Raw genomic sequence first — 18,292 nt, forward strand, 5'->3', positions numbered from 1 at the left:
ATGTGGTTCACTTAATATGTTTTTCTGTTAAGCTTCTTATGATGGGAGCATTCGACCTGTTTCCTCCAAGAGGATAAACATGGCCTGATTAATCAGAACACAGATATCACCAGGGCTCTTTACTCACTCAGCAGCTGAGATGCCTGCACAGCTCCATGACTTAACTATGAGACCCATGCTTTTTTGCCTTCTCTGCTCAAGCCTTTCCACACCTATATGTACTGGAAAGCATTACAGTTGCACCGTTGTTCAGCAGGGTACCTCAGCCCCAGTGAAATCACATTGTAACAAGAGGAGAATTCATATGTTTTTTCCATTGTATTTATTTACTAAAGTTTTCCTATCTACCCTCATTACCATGGACACTGGCATTAAGCAACACAAACTGCACCCTATGAAGCTATTTTCACTTTTTGTATTTTTACTTTTATTTATATTAACATTGGAGTTTTCATGTCTGCTATGAACATAATGAAACTCAATGCTCTGTATTTTACTCTCTCATGTCTGGTGAGTGAACTGTGCTGTGTTAATTTTTATTTTGCTAGATAAATAGTACTGTGGAGGACTGATCAGTTCACAACATTTTCCTCATCATTATTATTATAATGTACCTTACAGTCTCACACTGAAACAACGGGATTTCTTCTGTCTGTTCTGCAGTCTGAGGAACAGCCTTTTTTTTCCTTACCAAAAAGATGAATGTCCAGAAAAGGCTGGGCCACATTTCAGGAGATTAAGCAAAGATTCTGAATTATTGTGTTAAAACTACTGATAATATTACATTCTCTTCCCTTATACAAAAAGCTAAATCACAATAAATGGACTGGAATACACTAGACTTTCTCTTAGGAAACTCTACTTTTTAACTGACCCTGAAAATACAAGCAGTTCCTTTTCTTCCTATCTTCCTAAAACAGAATGTGTAAAAATACATGCAGCTGTGTTATATTTTGAGTCAAGTCTTTGCCAATTTATGTATATGCGTTTCTGGCTTGTCTGAATGGACAAGAAGACTAAAGGGCAGAATGCAGGCTGTTTGGCTCTTTAGTAGACTCAATTTATGTCTCATACTGATGACCAACATATAAAATTCTCCAATTGCTTGAGTTATTTTTGGAAAGGAAAACCTCACACCCAAAGCAGTTTTGCAAGTTCACAGTAAGGGATGGCATATGTGCATTAGAAATTTCTGCACAAATATTAAGGTTTCATCAGAGCTTCCTTTCCTCCTCTCTGAAGCACAATCTTCCAAGTAAACTTCCAGAATTAACTACTCTGGGCTAACAACTGAGTTTCCCAACTCACTATAAACAGGAAAGGGGGTCCATGTAAAGCTTTAACATAATTCTAACCACTTCACAAGAACAAATAAACCGGAGTTCATTGCAGTATTAGATGTGTACAGCTTCAAAAGACATATTAAACCAAGATTCATTTGCCTCTACCTGCTGTTCAGACAGAATTTGAAGAGACTGCATCTCTTCTTAACTAACTGAGAATAACAAAGAGGCCAAGGTTTGAGTTTGTGGAATTTTCAATTCTACTGCTGATACAATTGAAGCTTTGTTAGTGCCATGAATGGATGTTCTCAACACACTTGCTTGTGTTATGTAAGTTCTTTGACAAGAGAATTTCAGCCTCTGCAGGTTGAAGGTATAGTGCAGGTATCAAGCATAGTGGAAAAAATCAAAAGACATATATGCAGTGACAAACTGAGCTTTAGATGCTACCTTTATGATTAAACTAGCCTCAGTTTGGCATCTGCAGAAATTATGCCATGTGGACTTCAGGTACCTTTTCTTGAAGAGGGCAGCACTTTATTTTACCCAAATGGGAGTTACCTCTCTTTAAGAGGAAAAAAAAAGAAAAGAAGAAAAGACAAGCATGACTATAATTCTGGAATTACAAGTGGCTGGCATAAAGCAAAAACTATGTACAATCTGTACACTATGGAATGGCTTTAATTGTGTTAGAAGATCCTATAGACACATAAATTGTCAAGATATTCTACTTGAAAACATATTTCTGTATACCAGGCTGTGAAGTAGTTCATTAAAAAAAAAAAAAAAAAAAAGGACAAAATAATCAGGAATTGTTAGTGTACCATCTCCTAGCCACTGTTGAGTCAGTGTATAATCTTCACAGTAAGTATGCATTACAGCATAAGAAAACTGGAAGATTACAGTTTAATGCTTTTGCAGATGTGTTGTTTAGATCCAGATTTTTTTAAGTCTCACAATACAGTTTAGTTTAAATATTTCAGGGAAAATTAGGCACAATTGAAAATTTGAGAATCTGGGCCTTAATACTTAAAACACTTTTTTTTCCCCTTTTTTTCTTCTTTCTTTTCAGGACATAGACCTAAAATTAAATCCCCTTCTGCCATACAAGGTCAGGAAGAGGCCATCAAACTGTGAATTTAATACAGTTCAGCTGTTCACAGATAATAAGATAATGGAATAGACAAAGTGAGCATATGCCCTTGCAAGGATTGCAAACCAAATGTGCAGAGGAGTCTTCATATGCCATACCCAAGACTTATGTATGTGTGTGTGTGAGAGAGAGAGGAACGGAAATATGCCAAAAAAGTGGGCTAGGCTAATCTTTCCCTTCATAACATGAATCATTACCACCAGGTAATTCAGTGACTCAGTTCCTGCTCTATATTCTGTATATATAAGATATACATATGAGAGCACCTTTTTTTTTTTTTTCCCCCCCAAAATTACCAGTTTTCAATGCCAATTTCCTCAGGATAAATGCCTGGGAGATGATTTACTTGCAGAGCAAATAGTATGGCCAAATACCAAGGTTACTTTTTCAGCTTAGTTTAATTACAGTCCAGGATTTGAATTTGTCTTTAATTTGCTGATGCTGCTGTAGTAGATATGGAGGGAAAGAATAGGAGTTTTTTGTGCTATTAGATGTATACAGCTTCAAAACACATATTAAACCAAGATTCATTTAACTCTACCTGCTGTTCAGACAGAATTTGAAGAGACTGTATCTCTTCTTAACAAACTCAGAAAACACCCCTAGTGGTCTGATTTCTTTCAGATGTCTGTTGTTTAAAGCCAAAGAAATCTTCTTACAACTGAGTTAATTTACAGACATACACACTTTAATCCATTGCTTTCAGAGTATTTTAGTATATCTAGAGAATATGAGATATGACACAAGCCACTAATATACTTGAGATTCACCAGAATAGCTCTTCTGTGTAAGGCCCATCATCAGAAATATTATTTTATTTAAGTAAGTGTCATCACTGAAAACCTTTGAAGGAATATGCTGTGACTTGCTCACTTACCTTGCACCCTTGCACAAAGCAGTCTCCTTTCCCATGCCAGTAGAGAGCTCAGTGTGAGCAAAGATGAAATTACTACGGGCATTACCCTTTTTATTTACTTGGATAAAACTGTCTCATGTTAGTTACGTGAACATGAATATGTGAAAATGAATATGCTTTTCTCAGGCTCAACTTATGAAAATTTTACTCACCTTAGTAATAATTTTTTAGAAGTTAGGAGGCAGTACCATATTCTTAATCCTTATGTCACAGCATGGTAGACTAGATAAGCTGTTTAAGGGGGTTTGTTGATTTTCGGATATATTTGGCTTTTTGGATAGATTGGCTGACATTGCAATTATGTTGCAACAGATTTTGTAAATGACTCCATTAAAAAACATGCTAGACCCTCTCCCAGTAGACTGTCATGAATAATATGGTTCACAGTGCTTGTAGCTCTACAGACATATATGACAGTGCTGAGATAAACTTTATGTTTGCTTAGATACCATAATGATTTATAGTGATATTCACCCTAAGACAACCACAAAAAAAAAGGTTTCAGGGATTACAGTGGGAGCATATGAAGGGGAATAGATATTTTTCTAGAACTAACTCTGCTATCCAGGCTTCTCTGTCATTGTGTCCTGTTCTGTCCCCCATCACCACCGCCATGCTGTACTTTTGGCATATTCCTTTCAGGGAGCTAATCCTTCAAACAGGTAATTTAAAAAAAAATATTTTTTTAAAATTCTCATATAATTAATTAAAACATGAAAGAAAGAGGCTGTGCTTTCTATTGTTCTGACTGCACAAAATGTTTACTTCCTTATAACATTTGTGGTGGCCAGGGAAAATAATAAACAAGGATAAAGACTAAAGCCAGAATGCTGAGTGTCACAGATTTGATTGAAACAGCTTAATCCCCTTGCAGATCATTAAATAAGATGTTAAATAAACCTGGATGCAAAACGTTGTTTCAATCAAATCTGTAGATGATTCTAAACTGAGCAGACTTATAAATATCAATGAGAAAAAAAAAACCAAACCCCAAACAACCATCCACAAATAAATTAGCAGAAAGGAGAACCACAGGCAGAAGGTCAGAAAAGTGTTAGGATATAAAAGGGAAGACAGCTTTCTGGGCCATCAGAATCAGTCCCCTGATTAAACTGATACATGTAATCTACTTAATAAATGTTATGCATTATCTTGCTATACTAGCACACTGTCCCAGGCTGTTCCAGCTTTTTATACATCACATTATTTTATTCTGAATTCTTATAGCTGGTAGTCAATGAGAGGGACACAGAAAAGGATTCACTGAAGGTAGTGTGTAGGCAGAAAATTAGATACATTTTTGTAGAAACATGAAACCAAAGTAGTTACATGTAATTTAAACCTTGAATTAATATTCCATACAGTTTTCTTTTAATAAGTCGTTGCCACTATTTAACCTGCCATATTAATGTGAGAATCTGAATGGTCTGGTGCATAAAAATTTATTGCCAAATTGAAAACAGTGAAGAAACGAGCTATAGGTATGAGAAAATCTCATTTTAAAAATATTTAAGATACTAATCTCTCAGCATGAAAGAAAGAGTGCCAACATGGATAGAAACAGATAGTTTGGGAATGACCTGAAATATAGTTCACAGACAACAGTCAGAGCCATAAGAAGTTTGCACACAAAAACCAACCATTATAAATAATACTGCTAAGATAACGTTCAAGAGTTAAAATATGTGAAAACTTAAATTGCAAGTTCAATTTTGACTTAGCTTCTTGAGTATAGTATATAACCTATAACATACACTGCAATAATCTTTGCACTTGAGCTTTTTTTAAAATTCTGATTATCTGTAAATGTTTTGCTTGATCTCAAATGAATACATTGAACTAATTTAAGTCAATCAGAAACACATTTTGGAATTATTGTTGGGCTTGGTTTGGCTAATGAGATGAAAACTTAGTTATTCACAAAGCTCCAAGAAACATGTTCAGTCAATCCACCTACCCAAAGAATTGCTTTTAGTTTGACACAATGCAGTTTTCTCCAGTGGAGTAGCTCTCCGTCCCCTATGTGTGATGAGAACTTAGATTTCTTCTAGGAAAACTGGATACAGAGCTGCCTTCAGTATTTTTAACCCCAAGAAGAAATTTTTTCTACCTCTGCTTTTTCACCCACAACCACAACACACCTGTGTAACTGTTAAAAAGTGCTGCATATTTAAGTGGCTAAGGCAAAAACAGATGTGTTCCCCAAAGTGTTAAAATTGGAGGTATTTCTGCAAGAATAACTTCAGTTTGTGGTCCGAGTATTGTTTTTTCAGGTTTCAAAACCAACCAGTTTGGTCATTCCCGCATTTCTTGAAGATATGAATCTCAAGATATAAAGTGTTTCTTAAAGTAAATAGAAATGCTCTTCCTAAAAATAATATGTGAGACTTTCTTTCACATGTGGGATTTTAAACAAATGAAGCCCGGTAGATTTCACAGCTTCGGTTACTCTGTAGTATCACATACTGATGATATAGGAATAAAAATTCACATAGACGTGTGGTTTCCTAGTTTTTACTTACATGCTGTTTTTTAATCATTTACAGTGCTGGATTGTACTTCCCCTCTCACCACAAAAAGGAAGAAAGAGGCAGGCTTCTGAGAAAGATTATATACCAAAAATCCCAGCAGCTAGGAGATCTGCCAGTATCATCCTCTTGAGGTCAGCTCTCCAGAACACCGTGGCAGTGTTTTGCTGGTCCCAGCCCATGGAAAGCGAGACATAAAGAAAGACAAATCTGTCTGTGCCTGCAATGCAGGCAACATGAGGGGACTCCAAACAGCTGGCTAGCAACCTGGGGTAGATTATGAGGCCCCAAAAATGTGCCCACTCACTCTCAGTGCCGAGGGAAGCCTTTTTCTCCCCATCATGATAGGGCCTGGCTGTGTGCCACCCCCGACAGGGCCCCGTGGGGATGGGGATGGAATGGTGGACTGCAGGCTGTGGTAGGTACCCAGGCTGACCCGTGTCCTGGCAAACAGAAAATTGAGGACACACTGGGGCCCAGATGGCGTTATCTCATTGCTGCTTGCTGGCCTGCACCATCCACAGCATCATTCACCGTGCAGTTGGCAATCCCTCTTCACCTCTGTCTGGCACAAACAACAGACGCCTGGTTTTTAAAGAGGCTCTACTCCTGTATCAAAAGGAAAAATATGCATTCAGAGTTGTAAAAGAGATTAGATGTTATTTGCTGGACAGTATTGGGTGAATGTTGGTTAGTTAAATGATGAAACAAAAGCTGGAGTCTTTGGAAAGCTTAGTAATCCATTATGGAGCAACTATAACTTTTTTTTTTTAATTTGCTTTGGATCATAAAAGCAAGTGGTATTATATTTTGCTCTTTTTTTTTTTTTTTCCCAAAAGCTTTGCAAAACTTCTAACATAAGCTCTTCTGTCAGTTCAGCAGTTATCTTTTTTGAAAATGAATCAGCCCTTGATTTATTTAATATTAATCTAAACCTGTGTTGTAGCCAGAAATTGTGTAAACCTTCAATGGATTAATTCATAATATATGCTCAGACACACTTTACCATCTCTTCAGACTAAATATTAATGTTTTAAATAATACTGAGATATAAAACTGTTGGAAACCAAACATAAGGAAAGCACTGACAAGGATTTGCTGAGACAGGATTATGTTAAATAAATAAAGAGCAAAGTGTGTGAGAGAAGAATTACGTGTCACAATACCAGCTGAGAAAGAAAAGAAAACTAATTCAGTGCTGATATAAGTAAAGGACAAGAACTAATGATATTTGCAATGATAAATATGACAACACAGCTAGTCTTCTCCAGAAGAAAGCTGGTGGGGTCTCAAGTGAGTTGGGGGGATCATGGGAGGAGACTGCCTCTACTACTCTTTTGATCACACAGTGAGCTAAAATAACCATCCCACAAATCCAAAACATAGCCCCATACCAGCCACTATAAAGAAAATTAACTCTATCTCAGCTGAAACCAGGACACCAACAGAGAATATTCCTTTTTCTTTCTTGCTTGCCAAGTTAGTTTTATGCTCTTTTGGGGAGCTGAATCAAATTATTATGTGATCAGATAAGTGCCACAGAGAAGGTAAAGTAAGATGCACAGGTAGGAGGGAAGGAAACAGGTCATGAATCTTTCCGTGGAGAGCTGTTCATTTAGCACAAGTTACCTTTTGAAAATATACCTTCAGGGATTTGTTCGCAAAACCTCTTCACAGAAGAGCCAGTCTACTTCTGACATGCCTAGGCCAAGGAAGGACAGGATTTGCACAAACATTTGTGTGCTTGAATTTTAAAAATTGCAGAATTTTATATCCTGCAGCTTTTTTCTTTTGATAGTGGTTAAACAGTCTTCTGAAGACAATCTGTGACAGAAAAATACAGAACTAGGTACTACACAGTTTTCTATGAGCATTTTTGTCCTTCAGGTGGAACACAGCCATTTGCATATGTTACCAAAGATTGCTGCAAATAAAAATACACCACTGTTAATTTTAAAGTCCTTGTAAATATCACCACTTCTTTTCCACATTAATATAGTACTTACTAGGAGCTGGGCAAACTGTTTCAGAATATTTTAATAACAAGTTCACACCTGAAACCAGAACCTAAGTGATAGCTGGATGTGTTCATGGTGTCTGAAGAGGGGTCTTATGCTATCAGCCTTTACAAACCTTGGAGCTCTTCCTAGACTAGCTTACTTACACATTCTTAGATTAGTCTTACCTAGTAAGTCACACAGCTTGTGTTTACTTTGACTAAAAACACAATCAGATCCAACAGCGTCCTTTACTGACTGGAGCACAGATCTGGGTCATAGAGGTCAGAAGAGTTCTGCTGACTGCTATGAACAGAGATCAAGCTGCTACAGGGACAATGGCAAAAGCCTCATTGCTAGAAAAGGGGAAAGGGTGGGTATAAAGCAGGTGGAGCAAGGTGAACGGGAGAGCCAAAAAGTATATTATTTTAGCTACTTTTTCAGGACTTATTTTAAATATTTAGTGATTTGCTCAATTTGATGAATGATTTGAAGCATTGTTTTGGTGTTCCCAGTAAGCTTGGGGTTGTCAATGTATCAGAGAAGGAGGATAAACAAATATTTTTTCTAATTGTAAACCATTTTTGTTCAGTGTTATTTTGCAGCAATAGTTGTCATGTGAAAATAGTTCTTCCATTTGAAGGAGAGAGTTCTTCATGTATATCTTAGTTTCCTTCTCATAAATTTGTAATATTGAAATAGAATTTAAGGAACTCTATTCCCAATTTGATTAGTTAAAATTATGAAACAACCTCTGCTGAAATGGTAAATATTTCTTACAGGCTTTTGTAGGTAGCCATTTTTAAACAGTTTATAGAAGAAATTAAACCTTTTTTCTAAGCTTTCTAAGCAGGCAAACCTTTGTCTTTCTTTGCTAATTTCTGTCACGATTTGTAAGCTTGGTAATTTCTTAAGAGCTGCATGGTTGCATCAAGACCTGTAAATACTCCACAAAATGAGAATTCTACTCAGAACGAAGAAATGCATGTCTTTATAATGAAAAATGAACATGAAAATTTCAAATGTAGATATTGAAGAATGCAGCTCTATGTTTTGGAATGTTGTTCCTCTTCCCTGGTTCAATTTTTTTCCCCAGGTACCTTGTTCTGCTTGTAATGGTGTCAGTAAATAAAACTGCCATATGTTACTGAATATATCTTAATTATCCCACAAAAAAATTGGATCCCGGGAATCTTTCTGCCTAAAAGGTAGGATGACCCTTCTGAGACTGTTCCTTCCAGAAGGAAGGATTGTTTTGGATTTAGGATGAGAATAATGTTGATAACACAGGGATGTTTTAGGTGTTGCTAAGCAGTGCTTACACTAGTCAAGGACTTTTCTGCTTCCTCTGCTCTGCTGGGCACACAAGAAGCTGGGAGGGGGCACAGCCAGGACAGTTGATCCAAACTGGCCAAAGGGCTATTCCATATCATATGACGTCATGCTCAGTATAGAAACTGGGGGGAGTTGGCCGGGGAGCAGCAATTGCTGCTTGGGTGTGTGCTGGGCATCACTCAGCAGGTGGTAAGCAGTTGCATCACTCGTTTTTTTCTTGGGTTTTGTTCCTCCCTCTCTCCCTCTTGTTTTCCTTTTCATTACATAGTTGTTGTTGTTGTTATTATTATTAATATTATTATTTTATTTTATTTCAATGATTAAACTGTTATTATCTCAACCCACGAGTTTTCTTTGGCTCTTCCGATTCTCTCCCCGATCCCACCGGGTGGGGAAGGGTGAGGAAGTGGCTGTGTGGTACTTAGTTGCTGACTGGGGCTAACCACGACAACGTGGCATTTCCAGGAGTTTTCCGTGAAAATGCTGTGAATAGCAGTTGGAATGTGGAGGCACTGTAACAACATTTTAAAATAAAAAGTGTGAGTATTGGCCAAAAGGTGCACACTCCTCCGAGAAAACATTTTAAACAAGTGCGTTTTATATGTAAATGATCTTACATATGCTTGCTGTTTTATTCTATTCTTTATGCAAACATGCATTGGTATTTATGCACTTGACTATTTTGCAAGCCAAGTGATGGACCACTTGCTGCAGATTCAGTGCTTGATCTTGCAGAATCCCAAACTGGCAAATCCACACAGATCAAAGCAATGCCATGTCAGATCAGATCTAGACTCAGGAAATGCACATTAACTCAAGAATTACATCTAAACTAATAATCCCTAAGTCTCAACAGGGCTCCAGAACTGTAACATCTCTGCACCATGTCTGGACCTAACCTAGATTACCCTTGACAGCTCAGTGCTTCTGTTTTATGTTGCCATGTACTTTCCAGGCTAGGGTTCAGACAGATGAAGTCCATACTCCACACAAGCCCTCACTGACATTGTGTTGTCACTTTCTCTAGGCTTCATAAATCTTCCTCCCATATTCCACATTAGAGGACTTGTAATGGTCTAACATAGATCCTAGATCTAAAATCTGTGAAATAAATATCCGTCTTACCTGTCCTGTAGCCAAATTGCAATTTACCCATTTCTGCTCAGTTAAGCTTAATCACTTTTTTTCCATCCCTTGCCTGTATATCTCCTTTAATGACTATCTGAGTAGCAAATAACCCACCCAAAATGAATATGCACACAGAAGCAGGCACCACGTTCATTAAAATAAAACTGATATTCCCCTTTGGGGGGAAAATGACAAATTTACCATTGTCATAATGATGCCTTCTCATTGACCAAGTTAATCTACATTTATGGTTAAGAACCCTCATCTTTTAAGGAGTCAGAAGCATTTTTTCCATTTTTCCACCTTTCTCACCGAGGGAAGGTGATGCAGATGCCAGTCATGACAGAGAGACATAAACTACCCATGTAACAGAATGTGTTGCTCATTTGAAAAACAGCATCATGTTGGTCTTCTAAGACAACAGCATTCCTTGCGGGTACTGGTACATACAAACTTGCCAGTCATGGCTGTACAGGATAGGCAATTCTTAGTAAGCTGAAGCTCAGCTGCATTTTGAGAGCCCAAACTCTCTGTTTAACACTGTGGAGAAATGCACTTCTATATTTATATTGTAGTACTTGTACTGCTGGAAGTGACACTTTACAATGTACAGTTTTCTTCTGGTACTTCTATTTCATGCTGCACAATTTTATTTTCTCACAGACAAGTGAAAGATACAAAGTGTTAATTTCAGATGCTGAGTTCAATAACATTGATCAAAGGATTTTCAGTTAAACTTAGTTTTAGCAGCAAATTAACTCAGGCACAAGTTTCCTCTAGAACACTGTTGGCATCTACTTTGATACAAACCAATGACACTCTGACTTCAACATCTGGGAAACATTTCTGATATTTGACACAGTTTCCTCGAGCTGCAAAAACTCTGAGATGGCAAAGAGTTCCTCAACACATTGGTATTGTAACATTGTGATCAAATGCCTTCAAATATTTAATACAGCATAAAGATGTGACAAGCATTCATCATCTTCCTTTTCCTCTCCCTCCTTGGAGCTAACTGTGTTATTTGTAACCCTGAATCTTGCACTCGTTGCCACTTGAAGTCTAAGGGCTGTGTGACCCTGTTTGTTCGGTCAGAAGACTTTTTTATGCCTCATACGTTGCTGTCACTATGTGAAAAGCTCTTCCAGAATGTGGTATATTTTATTTTGCTGAACCACTGTAGCTCAGTTGTAATTCAGAGAATATAGCCCATTTTCTTTGGGATTATGTGTCTATCTATCAGATAAATGTAGCCTGCAAGTCCAACATGATTTATGAAAAATTGTGTTTATAATGAATAGATCTGCTAGAGAAAAATAGATTAAATTGTGCCCTAAGTTACACAAAAAACTATCAGTTTATCTCTGTGGTCCTCAGTGCTACTGCAAGTATAATTTAGGATAATTTGGGGCATGATCCTTTGTATAATTCAATATCTCTGTACTGATCTCAAGTCACTGTTTACAAATGCTCATTACCTTAAAATATACTTCAGGTAAAGGAAAATTACCATATAAATAACTTCCAGTCCTTGTTCCCCTTCCTGTTTCCTACCTACCTAGGCTTTTTCTTATGATATTTTCATACAATAAATCATATGAAACTTAAATATATTTTATTATTATTTTTATGTTAACTGATTTTATGCAACTTGGTTAAAAGAATAGAAATAGGTAATGAAATAGGCTGGTAAAGACGTTCTTACTGAAGATTCAAGTCTGCCTTCATTTCCATTTGAGCACTGCAGTGTTTTGATATGGAAGTTTAAAAAGTCTATAATAGCGTCACACAATTTCGGTAACTGTTTTGTTTGTTTATGAGACAAAAGAATTTGACTTGCATGCCAGGATTTTCTCTACTTACTATTAATGTTGAAACTATAGTGACTTTAGTGAATAAAAAAAGGCTAGATACTGTAATTAATTAATTAAATTAATTAAAAAATGTGGCATAGGTTAATTTGTATTGAAAAAAACCCCTGGTATTCTGCCAGCTTAATTTCCTTTGGGATGCACCATTTGAACCATAGTCACACTGCAACCTTCAAAATTTGGGATGCTAGGAAACAGGTTGATTCCTAGGTAGAGAAACCAGCAATGAGTAGTTTCCAAAGGATGCTTGTCCTTTTTTTCCTTACTCCCACCTCCTTCCCTACCTGCCTGGCAAGGTGGCTGCAGTGTGCACTGTGTCCCAGGACTGAGCTGAGCCATACGTTTTGGCAGCGACACAAATGTCACATTTCCCTCTCTGCAGGCCTTGGAAACTTCACATCGCTGAGCTCCTTGCCTTATGTCAGATTTAGCTGATGGTGGCCAAGAGTTCAAAAAGTGAGACATGGAGGCAGATAACACAATTTCACAGGCCTTGTTTCCTCAGGGAACTAGGCAGGAAAGCAATTGAAGAGCATAAAGTCCAACTAAAATAAAATAACCTGTAGAATCATAGAATCTGTATGTGAAAGCTGATTCTGTGGAGACAGACTTTAAACAACAGATGAAGAATATGAACAATACATGTGTTTTTCTCTCAAGGTTTCAATAAAAAAATAAAAACTATACTCACTTAAACCTACACAGATTAGTATGTCATTTAGAAGGCCAGACCCATATTTTTCTGAATTATTGCTAGTTGCTTTTTAATCTATGGTGGTTTAGGCACAGATTTAACACATGGTTTGGATTTTATCTAAGCTGTCATGGCTGGCTGCTACATTGAAAACAACCCAAAACCTGAAATAAACACATCTGGATTAGAAAGGTCAAACATTAAGTAAAATAATCTGAACTAATGCCTGTTCTGCTTCGTTTGCTGAAAAGCATAAAAATAATTGGAATGAAGGGCCTTTGATTACAAAGTCAGGACCCGCTACCTGATTCACTGTGACAACATCTGGAAGCCAAGCTTCTCTTTCCTATGCCCCCATCCCTCCCTGTGCCACATCCCCTCCCCTCCTGGCATATAGCATACCATCTAGTACAATAAGAGAGCTATTCAGAGCTCTCAATAGGATGACTAACCTCATTTTATTGATTTACAAGCAATATGCTTGGTCCTAAAGCAAGACAGATACAACGGCATTGCTTTTACTTCATTCCTGCTAAACATTACGTTCCAGAATGATATGTTTTAGGTTGTATTAAGATGTAGAATAGTCTCAAAACCAATATTCTTCACTGAAATACATTTAATAATAAGAAAGGAAAACAAATTCTCTTTCTAGCCCTTAACATTATTTTAAAACCCATGGTATCATTATGATGTTCATTCACTATTTTAACAGAAAGAACAGGAACAGCTAACTTCCAACATTTTCGTTCAGTCTCCTTGTAAGTGGATGAAGTTGTACTTTGCCCTGGCCTGAAAGCACCAGAGCACTGGGGGAAATTGAATTTAGGTGCAGTGTTCCAACTCCTTGCCATAAGGAATAATTACATTCTACAGATACTCGAACTTTGGGTTGAATATTACTCCAGAAGACATAGTGACCACACAGAATCCAAAAAACCAAAACTCTTCGGGCTGAAAATATAGTGTGATCAGTGCTCAGTGGCCAAAAGGCTGAAAAGCTGCAGTCATATTATATATTGCCAGCTAAGCTGCTGCATGTTGACATTCAAAATAAACAGCATAACCACTAGCAGAGCTAAAACTGGGGAGCAGAAATTCCTTGCTCCCAAGAGTAACAGTTGATGCTGTATCTAGGAAAACCTCTACTTTAACAACTACAGAATTAGAAGTCAATAAGAACTCTTTCCAAAGCATGAGTAACTTGACAGAAATGGTGTGTATTGGGATGAATCATTCATCCTTTTAACAAGTCTGATGGCTATTACATACTGAACCAGGTAATTTATTTCTTTAAGCATTTTGACAATAACTGCTTCTGAAGCTTCTGTACTCAGGGAGAAAAGAAGCATTTTAAACACTTTCATTTTGGTGGAATAGACCATTTCATAAACAACACACCAAAACGGATGTGCTGAACATTTTTTTTAAAACAAGAAAGAAAAAGTTCACGTACTATAAATATGATAGTGGTGAACTGCAAAGGGGTTTTTTTGTCAGTTCAGATCCCAAAAGGGAGACTACTTGACGGACACTCCTTTTCCTATTTGCATCTTCAAAATGGCTAAGCAATTTTTAAGATGAAAAGGAATATTAAGCAAGTATTCCATGTTGCTTAAGCTATCTTAAAATGCAGTTCAGCAGCTGAAATCCAGGAAGCATGCCAGCATCTTATAATGAGATAACATTGCACAAACCAGCAGAAAATACTCTATGGATCACTTCTTTGAGATGGTATTTCAAAAACAGTACTCTGTCTGAAAACACAGGCTGATTTTCATGCTCTCACGCCATAGCAACTGTCTCTGCCTCTTTTCTTATTACAGTGGTAATACAAAGTATCTTGGCTGCAGACTGAGATGACAGATTTTATTATAGCTCCATTGTACACTTACTGCAAAGTCACCAATACATTATGCTTTCAATTTTTTTCTCTATAGAGGGATATGATTTTGCAGTTCTATTAATAATGTGTTAGAGAAATTAAGGGCTCAAAGCCAAAGGAAAGATAACCATTGTTATTACACCAAAAGATTTACGTAAGAACATAATGGTTTTTTAACATGAAATATACACTTTTTAACAGAAAGATGATGATGTCCTAGGTTAGTGGAGAAGTGCATTTAAGAAATACCCTGCAACTGCACACAATATAATTTCAGTATTAATGGCACTGTCAGACTGCTTAAAAACACTTCATTAAAAAAAAGAGGAAAAAAAAAGAAAAAAGAAAAACATCCTTTAAATAGTCCGTAAGGCATGCATTTGACTGAGACAAGAGGTGCATGAGCCTTTTAGAGCTCTTTGTTAATAGCGGCCTGTGGCTTACAGGTAGTACAGATTCTTATCTGAAGTAGTCTTTTCTTACCTACTTTATTCAGTATAGGTGGAAGATGTTTTGGTATCCACTGTCATCAAAATATCAGTGACATTCAGGTCAATGAAGCCATTTTGATTACAGTCTTTTTGCTTCCTATAGCCAGCAAGAAAAATACCTACCTGGGATTTATGCTGTTGAGAATTGTTGAAGGCACTTGTAACAATTTGGCAAAATAGAATATGCATATTCTCAACTATCAAGATGGTGCATTATTTCAGGCTCTAGTGAAGTGACTTCTGCTTCCAAATCTCCCAATGACCATGGAAATGTCAATGAACCAAAACAGCAAATGTTCTTTTCTCTCATGTTCAATCTAGACATGGTTTTCTAGCTGGGCATTACTGCCAGGATACGTTAGTTTTAAAAAAAGCAAAATCAGGGGGTGACTCTGACAGTCTTCCAGAGAAAAAAATAGATTCACAAGATAGCCAACATTCTTTCAAGTGGACAGACAGACAAGAACTCATTTCTACATAGGCTGTAAATTAAATTCCCAACCTGCGTCATATGCTCAAATGTGTAGTAGATGATAGACTACATGCTGTAAATTTGCAGCTAGCATGTAGCTGCTATCTTGATGAAGCTGAGCAAAACGCATTCTTGATTAAAAGCTTTTCAATTGATAAAGTTCAGCAATAACCCAGGGCTCAAATTTTATTACTTTGGAGACATTTTTTACCCAACAGTACCTGGAAAAATAAAAGGCTTTTCCTTACAAGGAACTGATTAGATAGAATCAAAGGAAATGGAGGAAAATAATTATCTTATTGGCAGGTAATTTGTAAATATCGAAAAATTCCCAATTCTCACAATAAAGTGAATTTGCAAAATAACTGATAGCAACAATTATGTACTTTACATTTGTCAAGACCTACACCAGAGAAGGATTTTGGTATTTTAATCCACATTCCAATATGACTTAATAAAATTAATCTTGATAAAATTAAGTCTCCAAATATTTTCATGTACCATGAAATTACTTTGACAGTAGACCAAGAACAAGCTCTAGAACAGTGAGAATTTGTTCTTATTTACATCAAGGGCCTGATGTTCAACAAACCAGAGTACAGGTTTCTATCAAATTTAAACTGTTACCCAGAAACCCAAATGTATATGATTTCTTGAAGATGATACATATAGAGTGACATGCAACTTAGTGGTGCTATATTGCTGGAAGGCTTTTGTGTGCATTTGAAAGAGCTGAAGTCAAATAACTTTTACAGCTGTGATAAAATATTGAGCATTTTTTAAGAATAAAGTAAAGGAACGTTCAATGGTATAAATACAACAGAGCTAAAGCCAGAAGAGATTTTCTTCAACCCAGTATTTCCTTATCCTCTTTTTATATCTAAGTACCTGAGATTCAGAGTTTATCTTATTTAAGCTTCTATAATTAAGACGGATGGAGTCAGTACTTCCTGAATAGCCATCTCCTGTGTTGCAGGATGGTTTAAAATGCTGTTAGCTTCTTTTTTGCAGGTTAAGAAAGTACTAGTGATCAGTGCAAGTGTCTTTCTTACAAAATCAGTGATGCTGATTGCTATTCCTCTGATACTTCTCTCTCTCATTTGGCATGTGAAAATACAGCTTAAGAGTTATATTACAAGAATAATAAATCACAAGAATAATAAAATCTGGCATCTAGCTGTCATTGTAGGAAAGCTGAATATGAAAAAGCAATTAGTACTAATTTATTTCCAAACAACAATGGCACAGCCATCTTCATAAATAAAAGTCAATATATTTTGCCTTCAGTATATATGTAGTCCTACTGAGTTGAAACCAGCAGTCTAGTTCCTATATGGTACATACATTGTGACATCAGATGTGTATATTTAGGCCCAATACCAAACTAAACTGAGCAACAATTATTAAGTTAGAAAAAGAACCCAAGCCTGCAAACAAACACTGGGGTCTCAAAGAGCTTTTCAATAACAAATAAATGTCATGGTGCCATCAGGGTTTTTCCTGGTGGACCTGAGATTCAAGAAAAGTTCTGTTTGTGCAAATGGGCTTGCCTTCCCCTCCTGCCTCTTCATCAGCATTCTAAATGAAATCTATTAATTTAATTACCTTTCCCACTTGGCCATACATCAGTGCTGCCTAAGGCGGTCTTCCTATTCTGTTCCTGGATGCTGTTACTGCTCTTCCATTTAGTTTCTTCTACATACACACCTGTGTGCATGGACTCAAAGGCTTTATATCCAGAGTATTTGAAGCCATGAACATTTTCGTATTTGACTTCATTTTAGACTTATTTTTTCTTTTAGATCAACCCTAAATGAAGGCTGTTAGCAAACTGACCCACTCAACAAGGTTACCCCAAACTAAAATAAAACTTACACTTTACTCAGTGAATGCTTAGTGACAGCACTGAGCCTTCATAATTATCACTTAGAGTACTTATTTCAATAAGGGAAGTTGGACCAAGGGAAGCAGAGATGTAACAGTTATTTGCATCTATTCTTTGAGACTCCCATATTCTGGACAGTCAGTCCATTCTACTGCCAGGTGCTTATAATACCCAGCTCAGTGCAGGTATGTATGATACATATGCTTTATGAGTAGACCTATCTTCATCAGGACAGCAGAGTGCTGTGACATAAATAAGGAACATGTTTCAAAAATGTAGCCGAAATTTGCTGCACTAGACACACCTAAAGGACTGTTTAGTATAAAAGTCTGCCTACTGAGAGCAGGTGTCGCTGGGCAGGAAATTCTGTGCAATCTCTTTTTCTTTCAAAAAGATTTGTTTTGTACAAAGTGAAGCTGTCTCAAAGATCTCCCATTTCCTAAGAAATAAACAACTCCCTGCTGCCTGGCCACTTTTCTCAGAAGGCAAGGAAAAAAGTTGAAACCAAGTTTTCTACATCCTGAACATAGCCATAGAAGTTGTGTATTTTCTTTACAAGAAATATTCTCTGTTTAGTTCTTTACAAGAAAAGAGTCTTCAAGAAAGTGTCTATTTTCAGGAAAATGTTTGGGCATGGGCGAGATAATCTTTCCA

Source organism: Ciconia boyciana, chromosome 4 (assembly GCF_034638445.1).
Source record: "Ciconia boyciana chromosome 4, ASM3463844v1, whole genome shotgun sequence".
Taxonomy (NCBI): domain Eukaryota; kingdom Metazoa; phylum Chordata; class Aves; order Ciconiiformes; family Ciconiidae; genus Ciconia; species Ciconia boyciana.